At 41.1% G+C, this 19,360-nt stretch overlaps 1 protein-coding gene across 17 annotated transcripts in view; it reads right to left on the reverse strand.

Annotated features, from left to right (window-relative positions):
* LRRC8D (leucine rich repeat containing 8 VRAC subunit D) overlaps positions 1-19,360 on the reverse strand; it is a 109,159-nt gene that overhangs the window by 27,099 nt on the left and 62,700 nt on the right. For 6 of the 17 annotated variants that reach the window (XM_070592464.1, XM_070592462.1, XM_070592466.1 and 3 more), the window contains exon 3: positions 13,338-13,494. The exons of 9 other annotated variants lie outside the window; for them this stretch is intronic. The gene's annotated coding sequence lies outside the window, so the exon portion shown is untranslated. Of the gene's footprint in view, positions 1-13,337; positions 13,495-15,475; positions 15,674-19,360 lie in introns of those variants that run through there. 2 more of the 17 variants (XM_008516082.2, XM_070592468.1) reach the window with 2 other exon arrangements.

Consider the following 19,360-nt stretch of genomic DNA (forward strand, 5'->3'; position numbering starts at 1 on the left):
TGGTGAGAGGAAACTAAAATAATCTGTTTAGTCTTATTTGTTCATAGGTGGGTATGTGACCATACTCCATCCTACCAAATTCTTGGGAAGGTATCCAATTTCTGTGTGAATTCTTAGAGGGAAACAATTCATCTAAAGTATATTCAAAAGAGAAACAGCCCTCTCAAAATTATTATTGATGTCTTAGCACATGGAAACAGGTTTTTGACCTTTGACGAGTATTAACCACCTGGAAAGTTTCTGCTAAATATTTTACAAGCCAAATGACAAAGGTGGAAACTTAACCCTTAGGATGATTTCTTTGTATGTGCTGAAGTAAACTGAAGGGCACCATGACATTTCTTCATCAGTTCTTCCCCACTTTACAGCCAGATATTTTACACTATCAATCCTTTATAAGAGTTATTAAAAACTTCAAAATGAAGTGTTTCCATGTAGAAATTCATGTAGCTAGCCATTTGCCTGCAGCTAAAAACACCAGCCATGGGTAGAACCTTAACAGCAAGGATACTGGACAGCTAACTAAGTAAGTGTAACATGTGTCATCATTTTAATTCATCCTCCCAACTGCCCTGTGAAATAAGCGTTACTACCAATCTCAGATCGGGGTGGGGTGGCAGGGCGGGGAACTGTGTTCAAGAGGTTCAACTCCATGCCCAAGATTACTCAGCTAACTCACAGTGGTGGCACGGGGACTCAAAGCCAGGTCTTCTGATGATAAAATGTAAGTGCTTCCCATGAAGTCATGATTCTGGAACATCCTTCCCTGCAGCTTTACAGAGACCCAGGCACTGCAGGAGTGGCAAGCAGAGCTCCAGGTAGGGCATGCCAGCAAAAACCAAAAGTAGAAACCTGGAGCAGACAGAAGAGCAAGCTAGCTCACTGAGTTCAGATTCCCCCCGCCTTCTGTGTTCCTGCAGGTCCTTTTAAGGAAGAAAGGCAAGTGAACTCTTTTCATTTTATTTCCTTTCTTCCTTTCCCTGGCCTGACTCACAAAGACACAGACCAGGAACCAGACCAGTGGGCAGCTGATAGCTCTTAAAAACAATTTCGCATCTGTAAAACTATAGGATGCTCCAGTAACTCTAAAGAGAACCTGAAGGTCCAACTTTCTTGAATTCTCCAGCCGTCAGATGGTCATTACAGCTGTGATGAAAACCACAGCTGAGCCTGGGGACCCTTGAAGGAGCCAAGCAAAGGGTGAAATGCCTTTGGCTTTGACAGAAGTATGGGAGGAGGGTAAGAGAGATCCTTCCAGAGTGCTTAGAAAGATGTCTCTACTGTTAAGTTTTCATCCTGACCCCTCACTTTAAATCTTTAGACCCCCTCTTCTCTGGTTTGTCCTTGGAATAACAGCAACAGGCTTGAATCCTGAGTTGGGGGAAGGTGGGTGCTCTCAGACTAAAGCTGAAATTCCACGAAGATAATTACTCTTAGGGGCAAAAACAATAAGTAATCGAAGCCTCCTAAACCACTAGAATCATTAAATGGAATGACAAGTGGATGTTATATACCAGAGTTATTAAGAAAATCTTAAAGGTATACTTATGTCTTGGAAGAAATCACCTCAGAGCTGACTATAAAATTTCTGGGCTCAACTCGAGACATTAAATTGGTGTCAAGAACTCCACTCAAGGGAAGTAGCAGATTGAAATGTTCATAAAATACGAGACTCCTTTTTATGAATCATGGTTATCACCACAGTTATGAACATCAACAAACACCCCAAAAAGTCAGTGTGGTAAAGCAGAAGAAGACATGATGTTTAACTTTCTGAAGGAAACCCTCCTTCCTAAATCAATCAACACCAGAATCCTGAAAAGACACATTTCAATGTGTTTAACTGTGCTTGCTTGTCAAATGAGAGCGATAAGACATCGAACACCACCCTTTCTGGCTAATCCTGCCATTTCCCTCAGTGGTGAGAACAGTGTCACCTGAGTGGAAATTACACTTGGCAATGTGATACTGTGCACTTCATTGAAAAGGCATCCATATCAGACAACTTTTATTTTGATCAAATACTGGGTAAAAAAAGTGATGGGAGAACTGTAAAGATGGCATTACAGAGAAAAGACATCTGATATATTTAAAAGGAAGCACTTGCTGGAATTCAAACAACTTTCATCTTGATGGAAAGAAACGCAGAATCAGTTTCTCCTCTCCTCAAAGTTCTACTACCTGCTCCTCGCTGTCCCCAGCCCACCACAGTGCCCCAGCTCCTCTTTCTTTGAACACGGAGTGCAATGGAACGATTTAAAGTAGGGCTTAGGAATCACACTGCTGGAGTAAAAATCCTGGCCCCATCATTATTAGTGCCTTGGTCCCTTCCCACATCAGTAAGATAAAGAAATAGCACTCATCTCGTAGGCTGTGGTGAGAATTTAATAAACTCATCCCTGTACTGCATTTAGTACAGAGCCTGGTACATAATAAGCACTCAATGCATTTAACTTTGATGATGATGATGATGACGAAGGCATGGGCTTAACCAGACTGTGGTGAAAATAAGGAACTGGGGACTCCTCAGGGCCCAGGAAAAGCCAAGCATTCCCCTAGGCAACCACACAGACAGAGTCCACTGGAAAAAAGCCCTCTTATTCTGTGCGCCCAGGGGACTCAACTGGGTTCTTCTCAGTGACTACAGCAGCTTATCTGAAGGGGCAGGCTCACAGGGCCAACGCCAGGGCAGGAGAGATGTGGAGGAACAGAGACAGAGGGCCCGAGACTGGGAGAAACTAGTTTGGGGCAGCTCTGAGAATAGGTAGCTGCCAATAGTCCACAATCATGGGATGTAGAATTTAGAAATAAAGTAACAGGCTGTTCAGATATGCACATTTTGTTAACATGGTAAAACTTTCCACCACCTTTCTTTCAAGGTCCCTTTGGCAGGCAGCATCTTCCAGAAACTGCTCTGCCTCTGAGTTCCTATAGCACTCCTTCAAATATTTATGGCCACTTTTGGCATTTAACCGTTTTGGAGAATAACATGTCTCAAATCGATTATAAACTCTGGAGGTGGGTGGTGTGTCTCACACTCTCGTGTCTCTCTTCCTGGCCTACCTCTTCCAGAGCCTAACCCCCACCATGGGAATATTCAACCAGAAAATACACAATAAAATGGAAGGCTTTGAGGGGCCAGCCTGGTGGCACACCAGTTAAGTTTGCACATTCTGCTTCGGCTGCCCAGGGTTCACCGGTTTGGATCCCGGGTGCGGACATGGCACCACTTGCAAGCCATGCTGTGGCAGGCGTCCCACATAGAAAGTAGAGGAAGATGGGCATGGATGTTAGCTCAGGGCCAGTTTTCCTCGGCAAAAAGGAGGAGGATCGGCAGATGTTAGCTCAGGGCTAATCTTCCTCAAAAAAAAAAAAAGGAAAGCTTTGAGTGAGCTGGTGCTGTAGAAGCACAGGCTGCGGTACTAACAGAAGCACACACAGGGCTGGTACAGAGAAAGGGCACTACCTCTGTGAGGCTTTAGTGAAAAGGCTGAGTCCAAGAAGTTTAGAAGGGGAAGATTTTAAGTCTTCAGCAGTCCTAAGTACTGAAAAGACTATAGTGTTCCTCCAAACAGAAATTAAATTAACAAGCCAAAAAACAAAAATAAGAAAGTCCAGCTTTTTTCCCATGATGACTGCTTCCATACTTTTTTTAGCAGTGACTATCAAATTCTTCTAAAAACATCTTCTACTGGTGCCTTTGCTTTGCAGGTGCACTGAACACGTGTTTAGTTTGCCTATCTGGTAATCTAGCCCAACTTGGGTACCAAAGGACTCCCTCCAGATACAGAGGCAGATCTGAAAGAATGGAGTCGGGCAGGGGCAGGGAGTGGAGAGGGAAGAATGAAGGAGACACTGGGCCCCGAAGGGGAGGGGCAGAATGAGGAGAGTTGGAGATAGGGCAATGACGCAGTTAGAGTAAGGCTGGCGACTTGATTCCTGCCAGCCTAAATCTAGAGAGAACATCACAGATAATCTAAACCCAATCTTCTCCTTTTACAGAGGAGAAACTATAACCCATGGATGATGACTTACTCAAGGCCAAAGCTGCTGGTTTGAGACCAGAACTGAACTCTGGGTCTCCTGGCCGCCTCCTTAGAGCTCTTTCCATTCAGCACATCTCTTCCTTACACTCACAGGGCAGGCGCAATCAGGGCTCAGACAAAGAGCTCCGAACTCATGCAGCCATGACAAAACCCTCTAGTCTCCCCTGCCTCAATGCCGACTGCTGACAGAGTCATCAGAAGAGGCAACGGAGATGAGGCCCCTGGTTATCACATTGTTTTGGTGAAGCCATTTGGCCTTCTGATAGGATTCGAGGGACTAGAGACGTATGAGTACAGTCTATTCCCCAGGCAGGAGGAAGGCTGGCTGGCTCAGGCTCAGGCTTGACAGTTCACGGCATGAAAGCATAGAACACAAGAATTAGACACCCCTTATACTCCCTGCCTGCCTCCTGCCTTCACTGGCCATTGCAGAAGAAATGAAATCACCACTGGATACCTGGCTTTGTGATTTCTAATAGAGTACAGTTGTGAAGGATGCACAGGGTGAGGATAAGGCATGTAAACCAACCAAGGCAGCTGCTTTAAGAATAGTCTTGAAGGGACGCTGCTGTGGTTTTGCTGGCTGTAAAACTGGGACAGACAGAGAAATCCTAATCCTTCCTTGATGCTCCCACAATATCCTGTGCATTTCTGCTCACGCCCCACTCCCTGCCCCTTTCATGAATATCCAGTTTTGAGTCTATGTCCTTCACTAAGCTGTTAAGATTCTCCAGCGCAGGAAGCAAAACTTATTGATGTCTATTTCCCTAGGGACCAGTACAGGGCTCGGCACACAGCAGGGCAACCAACACACAGTTGTAAGGCATTATCACACACATTCTTTAACTGGACTCCTAAAGTGACACTGAGGCAGGAATTGTTGGTCTCATTGTACAAAGAAACTGAGGCCAGGAGAGCTTTTATAGGCTCCCCAAGGCCATCTGACATCTTTTGGTTCTCAGGCTAGATTTTCACTGGACCACTTTATAATCAGGTAACTGAAGAAGTTATATATAGAAGATTAAAGAGAAAGCACTGATCCTCTGATGTGGACTTATCCATAGTGACCTGCCCAACTGAAGAAAAGAGACACAAAAACTTCTAAATAAGTGTTCTGAAGCAGGAACACTGATCAGACATAGATGGAGTTTCCACTAATTCTTTTCTTGAGGACTTTTCCATCCTAAAGCTCTGCAGAAATGTCTAGTGGACATGAATTCGATACAGATACAGGTTCATCTGGTTAAAAGGTCATGAAACAAACCGTGTCTAGTTAAACTGCCAACACTGCCCCCCACATCTTGAAAGAGCAGGATGTGGGATGGCTGCAGGGGTTGCCAAACCACAAGTAACTCAGATGTGGCTGATTCACCATTAGGGCTCAGAGAAGCAACAACAGGCAGCCACTTGGGGCAGCTGGCAGGATCGGGTTGGTTTGGGTCTTTGACCCTTCATGACCGTCTCAGAGCGCTTGAGCCTCTCCTCAGCCGACGAAAGTTGTTTTCAGCACAGCTGCACCCTAGAATAAGCTCTAAAAGGTATCCAATGTGGGTCCCACCCCCAGAGGTGCTGACTTGCCTGGTCCTGGGGTGTGGCCCTCACATCTGCATCTGAAGTGTTCGGAAGCTCAAGCTCGTCTGCAATCCTAGGGTGCAGCCCAAGTTAGGAAGACCAGCACAGCTGCAACATCTTCCGGCTCCTCCTTTCCCACGTGTCCATCAAAGTCTACACCACTTCAGCGAATTGCTGATCAGCACTCTGGGAGTGTTGAAACCGCTTTTGAGTTACTTAAAACCAACTTTTCTCTACTATAGCCTTGACTTGGAGATGTTCTACTCAAACATATCCAATGACAGGAAACTTGCTACCTTAAAAGGCAGTTTGGAATTGTATGCTTAGAACAGGGGGATGTTATAGCATATAAATTATATCTCAGGAAAGCTGATTTTTAAGGCACTTTGTTTCATTTTGGGAACAGCACTTATTACAAGTGCTTTGGATTAACCATGCTATACGTTATACCTACTGGTTCTAGCTTTACTACTGGGGCCATTCAGATTTAAGTCTAATTCCTCTTCCACTTGACTTTGGATTCAGGCATACTGGGGTTTGAGTCCATTTACTACCTAAGCGACCCACAGCAAATGATCTCTCTCTAAGTTTCATAAGCTTCCTGAGCCATAGGAAGTGGGAGTATTTCCTTTGTAGGATTTGTGAGGGCTGGAAAGCACCTAATATCCTCAACACTAAGATGCTGAGTGAATGCTTTCCTTCCCTTCCCCAGAAAGGTGGAGTGCAAGTCTTCCCCCAAAATTCTCCCTTCTTAGGCTAAACATCCATGATGTTTAGCAATCCACACTTATTTAATGACTCCTCATCAGATTGTGGTTTTTCCATTCATCACCATCCCACAGTTCTTCTCCTCTGAACTCTTTAGATTTGACAAATGTCTGCAGTGGCTTCACTTCCAGAATCGATGGATTCTGGTACAGTGAATGTGGTATACATCAACTGCATACTGGCTCATATATCAGATGATTTACAAGTTTTAGGAGCCCAAGATTCTCCCTCCTGATATCAGCTGCCTGTGGGCACTAAACCATAAACAGAGGTTCAGATACATTTCAGAGACAATGAGTCATCTTCATTCAGCTCCTCGGGATAAGTATGGGGATCAGGTGGGAATTCCTTCTGTTATCTGCTGTGCTGGGAGGGGTGGCCTCCAATTATTACACCATGACGACGCTGTTCCTTTGCTGTAGGTCTCCAGGACCAGGCACACACCACGCTGTGTCTTACTCCATCTCTGACCTCTGTTACATTTGCCCAGCCCTTTTTCATCTGTGATTGTGGCTTGGCAGCATAAAACTGCAGAAATCAGAGATTTTGCTAATGCAGATAGGTTCAGATCATAGTGCTGTCTCTCAGAGCAAGCCATGTGACTCTGGGCGAGACATTTCACTCTCTGAATATCAGCACTCGCCTCTGTGAAAATGGGAACACAGCACCTTTCTACAGGGGTTACTATGAAAATTAAGTGATATACTACAATAAAATGCACAGCCCAATGCCTAGTACATAACAGGTATCCAAAAAGTAGAAGACGAACTATTATCATCACTACTGTGGGATGGCAATTTCCCATTCTTAGACTAGACTCTGTCCTGAATGCTAATCTATTTGGCTAGGGTCTTGATCTCTCTGCTTAGTTCTTGCCATCTCTGTCCTCCAGGGGAGGTAAAACCTGATCCCCATACAGGGGCCCCCCCTTCCCTTCTTCTGCCCTTCCTCACAGCCACTCTTTCTCCAAGTCCCAGGTGGACTTCTCAGCTTCTATCAACACCTGCTGGTGTATAAAGTGAGCTGAGAGTCAGGAGATCTGGATTCTAGGTCCTGCTCAGCCACAAGCTATGTGACCTTGGGCCAGCCACACAGACCTTTTGGATCCGTTTCCCCTTCTATAAGATGATAGCATCAGACAATATCATCTCTAAGGTCTCTTCCTGATTCAAAGTTTTATGATCCCCCACCCCCCAACCCTCTTGCTCCCAGCCTCTTCCTAGCTATCCTTCCACTCTCAATCCACCCTCTGCCTTCCCATTCACCAAAGGGAAGTCCTCAAGTACCTACCCTCTCCCCGCACTCTGACTTCTGCCCAAGCCCTGGAAACACACTACTGGTGGCCAAGTATTTATAACAAGCCACTTAAGACACAGATTTTTGGAGGCTAATCTGGAAACTTAAAACTCATATATCATAGTATGTCTATTAGAGAATGTATTTGTAAACTACCCTGAAATTATGTTAAGACTATAATGTCTACTATGATTCCAACAATTGCCTCTTAGGAGAAAATGTAATATATACACTATGTAAAATGTTTAATAAACATTTTCTGGTATTCCTTTCTTCTCCTGGTGTTTCCCACGGAAACGTTACCCCCATAGAGCATAGAGCTGCGAGTGAGTTCTGAGTGTCAGACCCAGAGACATTCTATCCTGGGCCTTACAAATTATGCACAGATGCAAACCACTTTAAGAAAACATGAGAAACAGATCACTAAAATCATAAAAAAAAAATTAGAGAGGATTATTCTTGTTTTAAGAGCTCTTTTAGGACATCTAAAAATAATTTCGTTTACAAAAGTTCAAAGTCTCAACTTTTCAGAAGCTCAACAGCTGTATAAAATGAAATATACATGAATAGAAACTTGTGGATATGACGTTATTTTTAATAATTTTAAAAATTACATAAGTCAGGGGCTGGCCCTGTGGCCAAGTGGTGAAGCTCGCACGCTCTGCTTCAGCAGCCCAGAGTTTCACCAGTTTGGATCCTGGGCGCGGGCATGGCACCACTCATCAGGCCATGATGAGGCGGCATTCCACATGCCACAACTAGAAGGACCCACAACTAAAAGTACACAACGATGTACCAGGGGGCTTTGGGGAGAAAAAGGAAAAACAAAATCTTAAAAAAAAAATACGTAAGTCAAAGCTATTCACAAGAAAATAAGAAACTAAAGTTAAAAAATGAATTAACAGATACATCTTTATATAAATTTTTCAAATCGACATACATGTTACTTAGAAGTTACATGTACTACACAGAAAAAAATTTCACTATACACATTTATATACAGTTTTCTGAGCTTGCTCAGGGCTAACTTAAGTTGCCTTTGAAATTTAAGCAGATATTTGGGATAAAATTACCTAGCTTTGAATTTTTCTGTTTGCTTGTTTACAACAATAGCTTGAAGAAAATATGCCAAGTTTGTAAATACACTGAGATTTAAAACTCTCACCAAATAAGAAAAACAAGCAAATTTAAACACCATTTAAGAGACTTCATAATACATTCTATGAATATAGTAGGCTTATCTTATTTGAGTAGTAATGTAATATGCTCCCAGTACATTGTTATAGTTTTAGGAATATGTAATAATTTTGCTTCTCAAAAATGGTCACTATATTATCATACACATTATTAATTATCCAGCACATCTATCTGTCCTCAGACAAGCAAGTATAGGAGTCAATGAATACTATTCACTGTAGCCACCAAAATACCAGCCTGTTTGCTCAGTGAGTAATGGGCAGGTGGGGCCGGGGGGACATATTCAGGTTCTGGGGCTAACAAGGAAAGAACATGAGTATGTTGCAGGGAATACAGCTTTTTCCTTTTTCAACTGCATGGTTCTTTCTGAACTTGATAGAACTTTCCAGAATACGTAAGCCAAGAGCTTCCTTAGCTATAATATACGGAATAGCTTGTATCCTGAGGAAAGGAAAGAAACGACTATTTAAGCAGTTATTTTAATTGCTTTTATGAAAATATGCTTATGTCACACATTCAAACAGTGATAAGTATAAATTATTTTTCTATAATCCAGCTTATTTAATATTGTGCTGATAATGTACATGAACTTTATCTTCTTGGTTTACTATGCTCTCAATTCACTTTCAGCCAATCTATGCCACCATCCTTGATTATACTAAGTACCTCTGAACTCCAAAGAATATGACCCTGTCCAACTTACCAAAAGGATTTAACTCACCTCTCAATTTCCCTCTAAAAGTATGTTTAAAATAAGGGACCATGTGAATTTCCTATGTACTAAAAGTTAACACTCAGAGATAAATAAGAACCAGACACTGACTCTTATTTACAGCACTGTGTACTACTGTGCATTCCAGTCATTTTCTAGGCATTTCCTTTTATACTCTTGTGCTATTGATGCCAACACTGCCATGCACTTGGCCCACTCTGAGACACAGATTAAAGAAGCGAGAGGTGTCATGGAGATACGGCGTGCTCTGCTTTCGGCATATACTACTCCGATGAGAGCTATGAGGGAAGGCTTACTACACTATAATCTGAAATCCACTTGGAAAGAATTAGTCAAAAACTCAAAAAACCAATTATTTGCAAATACCAAAACACAACAATTCAAACCAATAATTAAATTTCTCCAGATATATATCTAACCAAAACTTTTATTTTCCACTATGCTCTATTGAAAAGACTAGAAATGCATTTCATAATCATCTGATTTATACCAAGTCTGCAATCATCAACAGGTCGTCTCTGTCTAAAAACCAAGTGCATGTTTCAAGGCAGTATTTTACACTAGATATTAATGTGTCCAAAACAATAACATTACAGTACAGATGGGTTTTCTACTTATGAAATATCTTTGTATCCACTCTAGGGAAGAAATGTACACTTGGAAAGATAGGATTATTCTTACCAAACTTGGAGCAATATTTTGCTTTGTTTTTGTTTTCAGATGATACTTTGTTCCTGGGGAAATGTGCCAATTCCTTCTTGCAATTCTGTTCTACCTTTTTTTCTAGCTATCTGAGCAAACAAGGTCAAATTTTAAAATTAAAAAAAAAATTAATATAAAATTAGATGCTTTCTAGGAAAAAAAGCAGTAAGTATATCTGTCAAGCAACTAGAAGCTATAAGCATGTTCTAGCTCACTGATCGCCCTTCTGTTTTTGAGTATGCCCAAGCTCACAGATGCCTCAGGGCCTTTGCACTAGCTCTTCCCTCTGTAGGACTGTTCTTTCCCTAGATGTTCTCATGGCTCCTTCTTCTTATCATTTAGACCCAAACTCAACTATCACCTCTTACTGAAGTCTTTCCTAATTAACTGCCACTCTACTTTATTGTCTTCACAGCTTTTATAACTATTTGAAATGATCTTATTTATGTTTTGTTTGCTTGTTTATCCATAAGCCAGGACCTTGTCTATTGTTCACATTATAGTCTTACATCTAGAACAGTGTCTGTCATATGGTCAATAATTATCTGTTTAATGAATGAATAAATGAAAGAAAAAATTAACCAGATGTTAACTAAAGGTCATACAGAAAACAGTAATTTCAAATGAACTTTGTCTCATCGAATTTTACCTTTCTTTGCTCTCGTAAGGAATACAAGAGCGGTCTATCGTGATTTCAGACAAGTCTTTAACAAAGATGAACATAACTGTGAATCTGATAGAAATATCAATCCAGTGACAGCTGTGCCTCCCAGGTTGAACCACCGCACCTGCAGAATGCTAAAGAATGCAGGGGTGTTTCTCTGTGTACTTGGTCCTGTCTTATCCCATATCATTATCAATCAATGTTATCAATCACTATGGAAGGAGAAAAATGTTTAGTTTGCACAAAGCTGAAAAGATAGCAAATGGGCTGGAGAATAGACTTGGTATCAGAAAGATGCCCATTGGCTGAAAAGACAGGCTAAAACAAACAAGAAGAATTTATAAAGAAATCACCCCAATGCCTTGAACTTAATTTAAAAATTCAAGAGTAGAGAGATGGAGTTCAGGACACCTGACTTAACAGCAGCAGCACCTATGAAAAAAGTCCAGTTTTTATCATTGACCGTGAGCTTCATATGGGGCAAAAACATGGCTTGGCTACCAAAGAACCACTACAAGAATGTGAAACTGAACAATGGAGCATGATCAGGGAGGATGAACCAGAGTTACAAAGGCGCTAAGAACAAATTATTTCATTCACGTTTCTGAGCACTTACAATGTGATGGGCACAACACACAGACCTGGAGATGCAGGGATAAGAAACCAAAGGTCTAGTACGGGGGCACTACCACAGAGGGTGGACGCCCGATGGCAGAGGGGCAAACTCTAAGGTACAGGAACAAAGAGAGTTATTCAATCCACAGAGAACAGGCTGGAGAAGGTTCTCCAGAAAAGATAACTCTTGGGGATGGATGACCTAATTCAGAGGGTGTTGTGAAAAGTAAGTGAAACTAAGAGCTCAGCACAGTGCCAGGCACATAGCAAGTCATAATAATGATGCTGGGTACTTCTGCTATTATTATAATCAGAATTATTGCTGTTTTATGGTTATTATTAAAAATGAATGCACCCTGAAATGAATGCACCTCTCCTGAGAGCAGAATTCCAATTAGTAGACATAGAGAGAATGATGGAAACACAAAATCACCATAAGGCAAACGCTATATAATAATTGTTGCAGGCAAGAATCATTGAAGGACGCTAAAATCTGTGGGCAAAAGTATGATGAGAAATAGCATATCTGCATAGTCTCAAAGTATCTCTCCACAAGATGCTTATTACAAAGGGGAAAGGAGCAACTTTACAGTGCAGACAGCATCCTCACCAAGAGATCAAAGTTAATATCACCAGAGATAAGACATAACATCATGTACCTCTTGGTATGAAGGACTGGGAAGAACATGTCACATCTGTGGTATTCTTGCCAAAAATGCACATTCCCAATCTAATCATCAGAAAATACCAGAAAATCCAATTTGAAGAACAGTGTACAAAATCACTGGCCAATATGCTTCAAAGTATCAAAGTGATGAAAGACAAAGAAAAACTGAGGAACTACCAGAGAAGGGAGGAGACGAAGTGCCAAGTGGGATCCAGCAGATCCTGAACCAGAAAGAGAAAATTAGTAGAAAAACTGGCAAAATTTGAATAAAGTCTGCAGGTTAGTTAATCAGTATTGTATGAATGTTAATTTCCTGGTTTCTATAATTGTTCTGCATTACAGACAATTATAACTATAAGACATTAACATTAGGGGAAGCTATGCGAAGGATATTTGAGAACTCTCTGTATTATTTTTGTGACTTTTCCTTAAGTCTAAAAATATTTCAAAATAAAAGGTTAAAAAAGTGGATGTGCCTGAGCCAGGAGCCAGAGATTCTGCCAGGAGATATGAGAAATGAGAAGAGGCTGCTGTCAGACCTGAATTTTGGATATCGGGACTCCTAGGCCAAAGGATATCAGGAAGATTGAACTGATGATAGAGTGTATACGGAGCCCATGGCTAGAAATACCAAAAAGTTGGCCCTGACCAGGAATGTGTATGGAGAACTATTCTGAGTTGAAGTAGTAGGCGGGGTATAGTTGAACCTGTTGTTGATGACTCAGCTCCAACATCAAGAGCGTCAACCAACACTCGTTTTCTAATATGGAGGCCCCCAGGGTCCTGGAATGTGGTGTGCAGGGACTCTCTCTTGCAATGCATTGGGAGACCTGGTGCCTTTTTTTTATTTCACATAAACTCTTCATTTTAAAATAGTTTTAGATTAACAGAAAAGTTGTGAAGCTAATACCAAGAGTTATAATATATCTCACACTCAGTCTCCCCATTTTACATCAGTCCTACAATTGTCACAATTAATGAACCAACATCAATACATTATTATTCATTAAAGTCCATGCTTTACGCAAATTTCCTGGGTTTTACCTGACGTCCTTTTTCTGTTTCAGGATACATTACCTTTAGTCGTCCTGTCTCCTTAGGCTCCTCTTAGTTGTGACAGTCCATCAGACCTTCCTCGTTTTTGATGACCTTGACAATTTTGAGGAGTACTAGTCAGGTATTTTGTAGAATGTCCCTTAGTTGAGATTTGTCTCATGTTTTTCTCATGATTAGGCTGGAATGACAGGTTTTGGGGAGGAAGACCCTAGAGTTAAAGTGCCATTCTCATCACATCATATCAAGGGGAAATACTGCCATGACACACCACGGTTGACGGTAACCCTGCTCCCCTGGCTGCGGTCATATTTGTCTGGTTTCCTCCCTTTCTAGACTGGACTCTTTGGAGCAGAGTCACTATGCAAGCCCCCTACTTGTGGAGTAGCAAGTTATGATTCACTCCCTTGAGGGTGGAGTATCTACATACATCATCTGCAATTTTTCTGCACAGATGTATTTGTCCTCCCTCATTTATTTACTGATTCAATAATTTATTTATATCAGTGTGGATTCATGAGTATTTATTTTATAACTCGGATTATAATTCATTCCTACTTTATTTTCTGGCTCAAATGTTTCAGCTATTTCAGTTAGCTCCTGTGCACTTCTGACAAACTTTCATCATTGTAGGTTTTTGCGAGCACTCCTTTACTTTCCAATACTACAAGATGCTCCAGGTTCATCTTCTATATTCCCTGCCCGAGCCCTAGAATCAGCGATTCTGCAAGGAGGCCCGGTTCCTTTTATTAGAGAAAGTTATTAGAAACCAAGATGTGGGTGCTAGGTATGCTCGTTGCTACGGGGGTGCTGTTGCTTCTAGGCCCTCCCAGCTGACAGAGCAAAGAAATATACGTGCGTATATTAACCTGTGCATACATGCATATCTAAAAATATTTCTGTATGTATCCATGCATATCTATATTAAGCTAAACATGAATTCATACTGACATCTCCACTTGTAATCCATTACCACATGGATCATTCCTTCCCTGGCTTATCTGTAACCTCTCATTCCAAAACGAGACACCTGGCTCTCACCATCCACTCTCCATTTCCTTAATCCTTCAGTTCCAGTTTACATATATAGCGGTTTCAGAATCATTAACCTGTATCTTACCCTCATGGGAATAAGTTTTTCAACTGAAGTTGACAAAGTGCTTATGTGCAGGTCTTTTACCTTTAGACTTGCAGTCTCCACTCATTTCCAAAGTTACTGAGTTCAGTACCTGTTTCACCCACTCCCTTCGGTAAGGTTACTTCACAGATTTGCAATACCACTAGATTTTTTTGTTATAGCCTGAATTCTGTCTTGGGATCCTCCAACCCCCTAAATGTCATGTGTTTCCTGGGACCATTTTACATCTGCCTGTCTCTCCCTGAGGCATCAGACTATCATTTCAGGCTACAGTCAGTCCATCTACCTCTAAGAATTCTCTGTCCTTCTTCAACTGTGGCTCCTAATCTGTCATTAGGCAAAAAACTAAACAGATCAGTTTTGTTAGCATTATAAATAAAATAACAAGAACAAAAAAATACAAGATGTTATATTTTTGTCTATACTTTGTCAATAGAAATTATACTTTGTCAGTCAATAGGAATTGATTAAAAGAAAAAGTTGAAATGATCAAAAATTGATTATTCATATCTAATCCTACATAGCAGTATCATCAGTAATAAAATGTATCTGGATTTTTAGACACAGAATTATATTGAAGCTATTGTGTATATTAATTTCAAATAAAATTAGGTAGCAAGCAGCACACACACACAGAAATAACAATAAGAGGTAGTGAATGAGGGCCTCCATGCCACCCACAGGACAGTCTTGAATGCCACTGCACAGGGCTCTCTGTTCTGGCCCACATTTTAAATCAGTGATATTGTTACAGAAAAGGTTTTCACTGTACAAAGCTGAAGAGGATCCACAAGTGGAACAGAAAGAGAATTAGCAATAAAAATACCACAAGAGGCTTAAAGACGGGCCAAAACAAAACAGGTTATATTCAGCAGGGATCAAGTTAAATAATTTAATTCAAAAAATTCAACAGCACAGATCAGTGTAAGAGAACTGGCTTAACAGCTATTGCACCAATGAGAAAGACTTCGATGCTTTCATAGATCAGGAGCTTAATATGAGGCAAAGATGAAACAAACATTACCAGAAGGACAATGACCAGGACAGGGGAGGAGACGGTCCCATTAACCTTTGCACATGTCAGATCACGCCTGCCACTCTGTGTTCAGTTTAGTTCTGGGCATCAAAGTCCAAATGTGACACCACTACCAGATGAAGCAGAGCTGTGAGGAGTCTAGAAAAACTGACTCCACAAGCATTTAGTGAGCCCTACGAATTGTTCAAGGTTTTCTAAAATGTGCTAGCAACCAGGGTCATAATGATGAAAATAATAACAATGAAAATAACCAGCTTATCATATCCCAATCTCAAAACACTTTTTATATATTAATTAATTTAACCAGATAACTTATTTTGCTTCTTGGTGACTTGTCTCGATATCTGAGGTTTCCAGATTTCTGCCCAAGTAAACAATCACTATATTCAACAGGTCATATTTAATCACCTATTCTCCCACATTTTACATGGCATGCTTTTCCCTCATTTTTCTTTTTTTTGAGGAAGATTAGCCCTTAGCTAACATCTGCTGCCAATCCTCCTCTTTTTTGCTGAGGAAGACTGGCCCTGAGCTAACATCCGTGCCCATCTTCCCCTACTTTCTATGTGGGGTGCCTGCCACAGCATGGCTTGCTAAGCGATGCATAGGTCCACACCTGGGATCCGAACCGGAGAACCCCAGGCCGCTGAAGTTGAATGTGTGAACTTAACCATTGCGCCACTGGGCTGGCCCCTCATTTTTCTTTTTAAAAGAAATAAAATTTAAATAATTAAACACCAAATTGGCACACACTTGTCATTATTTGGCATAACTTTTCAAAAAGTGACTTTTTTAAAGTGACTTTTTGATTGTAAAGTTAACACTCAACAAAGAAAAATTAGAGAATATAGACAAATAGAGCAAAGTAAAAGAAATGAAACAAATCAGATAATTTTCCAATCAGTGTTAACATTTGTGGTGTTCCTCTGTACTTTGTGCTATGAATAAATTTGTGGTTTTCAGTTTACCTTGAAGTTATCACACTGCATATGCATATTTGTATTTGACACGGTTAACCTGATAAACAGTTTCCTCTTTTACTAAATAGGCTGTGTTATTGTCAACTTATGGGCTGTGAATATGCCATATGTTTTGAGATAAAAATGAAGGAAAACGTCTCCTCCTCCACCCCATTTAAAATCACTTATTACTAAACGCTCTAAGGTTTCTAAAAAGATGTCCTTGTCCTTGTAAATCAATGCTAATAGAAAAAGAGAAGCAGCCTCTTAATTGCTACCATGATTTAAGGAGCACTTATCATATTGGATAAGGAGAAATTTACTGAGTGAGCTACACCACAAGAGCTACCAGATCCTTCTTCCACTACTTAAACTTTTAAGAAGAAACCTGGACCAAAAAAAAAAAAAAAAAAAAAAATCCTAAATGTGACTGCTATCTCTTAGGCAATTACAAATTACCACCCTGTCTGGGCCTCTTGAGAAGAGCACCTCCCCGTCTTAAGGTAGTGTCTCCTGCTCTTCAGAGATTAAATGGATTGGCAAAAAGAGAAATCTTAGGATATTTAAGTTCCTTCTACCTACCACAGATGGAGCACTAGACTCTAGAAAATGGGAGAGAGAATTTCAAAGGTTAATGGAATTCAACATGGATAAGGTGTGACATGGAAGAGATTGTCTCATTAATATCCCTGTCACCTTCTCCTTAGGTCAAGTATGTCAACAAACCAGAATAATTTTAAATTGTGAAGACCAAGCCAAATATTATCTGCCTATATGTCCAAGAAACATCTGGTTACGCCTAAAGAAAACTGACGGAAAGAAACCTGGGGACTGACCTCAACGCCTTTTTGCCTGTTCTGCCTCCACAGCCTGTGGCATGAAGCCATGATTTGAGGAGCTGAGGCTCCTGGCAGAGGCAGACAGCAGCATGCTCTTCCTCTACAGGGCTCCAAACAAGATTTTCACTAATGCCTAAGCCAATGTGTTTATTCCATCTAAGCAAAGGGTGAAGGAGAGACAGGTAATACCAGCAAGAGCAAAATAAGGATTCTCTGAGGGGTCTAGAAAAATGTTTCTTAGTGCACATAAATAGGAAACTTATTCTTGCTTTCTTGCCCTTTTTTAAATCTCCTAACTCAAAAACATCTTCCTCTGCACAGTTTAATATGCTAGCACTATCCTTACTAGGATGTAGTGATGCCATTATGAAGGTAATGTACCCCAACACTGTCAGAAAATTCATTACCAAGGCAGAAATAAAACAGAAAGCAGAGGGCTATGTGTCAAGATTGGAAGTTGCTCATCATTTTTTAGAAGAAAGATATGTTTCTGAGCCTTCATATTTCTTTCATGACTAATGATACCTACATACAGACATGCATATTTCAAAATATAAACAAACTGCTGTATGCAGCATTTTAGGCAGGAGGCACAAGGTGAGCAAAGGCACAGAGGCAGGACTGAATTCATTATATGTGTAATGTTAAGACGCCTGGTGTGACGGTAGCAAAGAATTCCTCCTGAAGAGTCATACAAAACAAAGTCAAAAGGGTAAGGTTCAGCTAGATTTCAGAGGACACCGAATTCCAAAGAGTTTGGTTTTATTTAGCAGGCAACAGAGAGACAGTACAAATTCATGACAACATGAAACAGAGCTTTAGAGAGCACAGTCATACCATGATACATGAGATAGATGGTAGGGACAACATGGGATGGGGGTTTGGGGGGATGAGAGACACTGGAGATTGGCTGGGAGGTTGCTGCCATAATTTAGCAGGAGATGAGGTCAAGCACAGTATCAATGGGTCTGAGGCAGAAAAAGCAAATGTCATGTCTCACAAGGAGAAACGTGGGTGGGAACTGTGCCAGTCTGGACATGGGAACAAAGGTGAGGAAAGTCCACTGATGCCAAGATCTAACAGTATGCGATCTAAGTACGTGATCCATGTTATTACTCATCAGTCTGTGCACGTCTCTGGTTCAGGCCGTGTCTGAGAGGTTTTATAAACCTGATTTCTTTCCATTGTCACACCAACTCTGAGAGGATTATCATTCCAGTTTACAATGAGGAACCTGGGGCTTAGAGACATTAAGACATTAAGAAGGTCACCGAGCTGAGCAAGTTAAGATTTGAACCCATGTTTGTCTAACTCCATGGCTTTTATCCACCCTATTGCTTCCCTGGCATCAAGGCTTGAAAAAACAGAAGGCCTCTGCTCTTCACCACAAATCCTTACCCAAATTAACACAGTCCCATATACCTAACGCCTATCCTTGCTGTCCTTAATTTACAGTATAATGTCACATCTATGATTTCTGATATCTAGATGTGACTGTATATGACACTTGGGAGCTCTAAAGTGCTGAACAGATGTTAGGTATTATTTTTATTATTATGTGGGCGTTTTCCTTCAGTGACTAATGTCAGGAAACAGAAAGGGCTGCACTACAGTCTACCTCATCTACAGCCCACCCTAAAGATGAACTTATTAAGGCTTACTGTGAGATCATTTTCCTTTATACCAAGATACACAGAACAAACGAGGAGTCTGTGTTCACGCATTTGGGATTCTTGCAGAAAGGCCCACCTGCAGTTTTAGGTACCAGCTGTAGCACGACAGATGCTGTTCAAACAACATGCCCTACTTTCTTCAGCAATGACAAAGGAAAAATCGGTTAACATCAAACATGCTCTAAACTAGCTGGTTTGTTTTCCTATAAACTTTACCTACAAAGCATTAGTGATAACGAGTAAGCAAGAAAGGGATCAGAAAGGGATGTCTGCCTGGGTCAGATGCCCTCCCTGAGCCGGATGCTGGTGGGGGTGGCAGCACCCAGCTTTTCTAAAGTCCCTTACGTCTCTGCTGACAGATTCATAGACGGCTAGTGCTCAACAGGATCTGAAGGATTATCT

Source organism: Equus przewalskii, chromosome 24, assembly GCF_037783145.1.
Source record: "Equus przewalskii isolate Varuska chromosome 24, EquPr2, whole genome shotgun sequence".
Taxonomy (NCBI): Eukaryota; Metazoa; Chordata; class Mammalia; order Perissodactyla; family Equidae; genus Equus; species Equus przewalskii.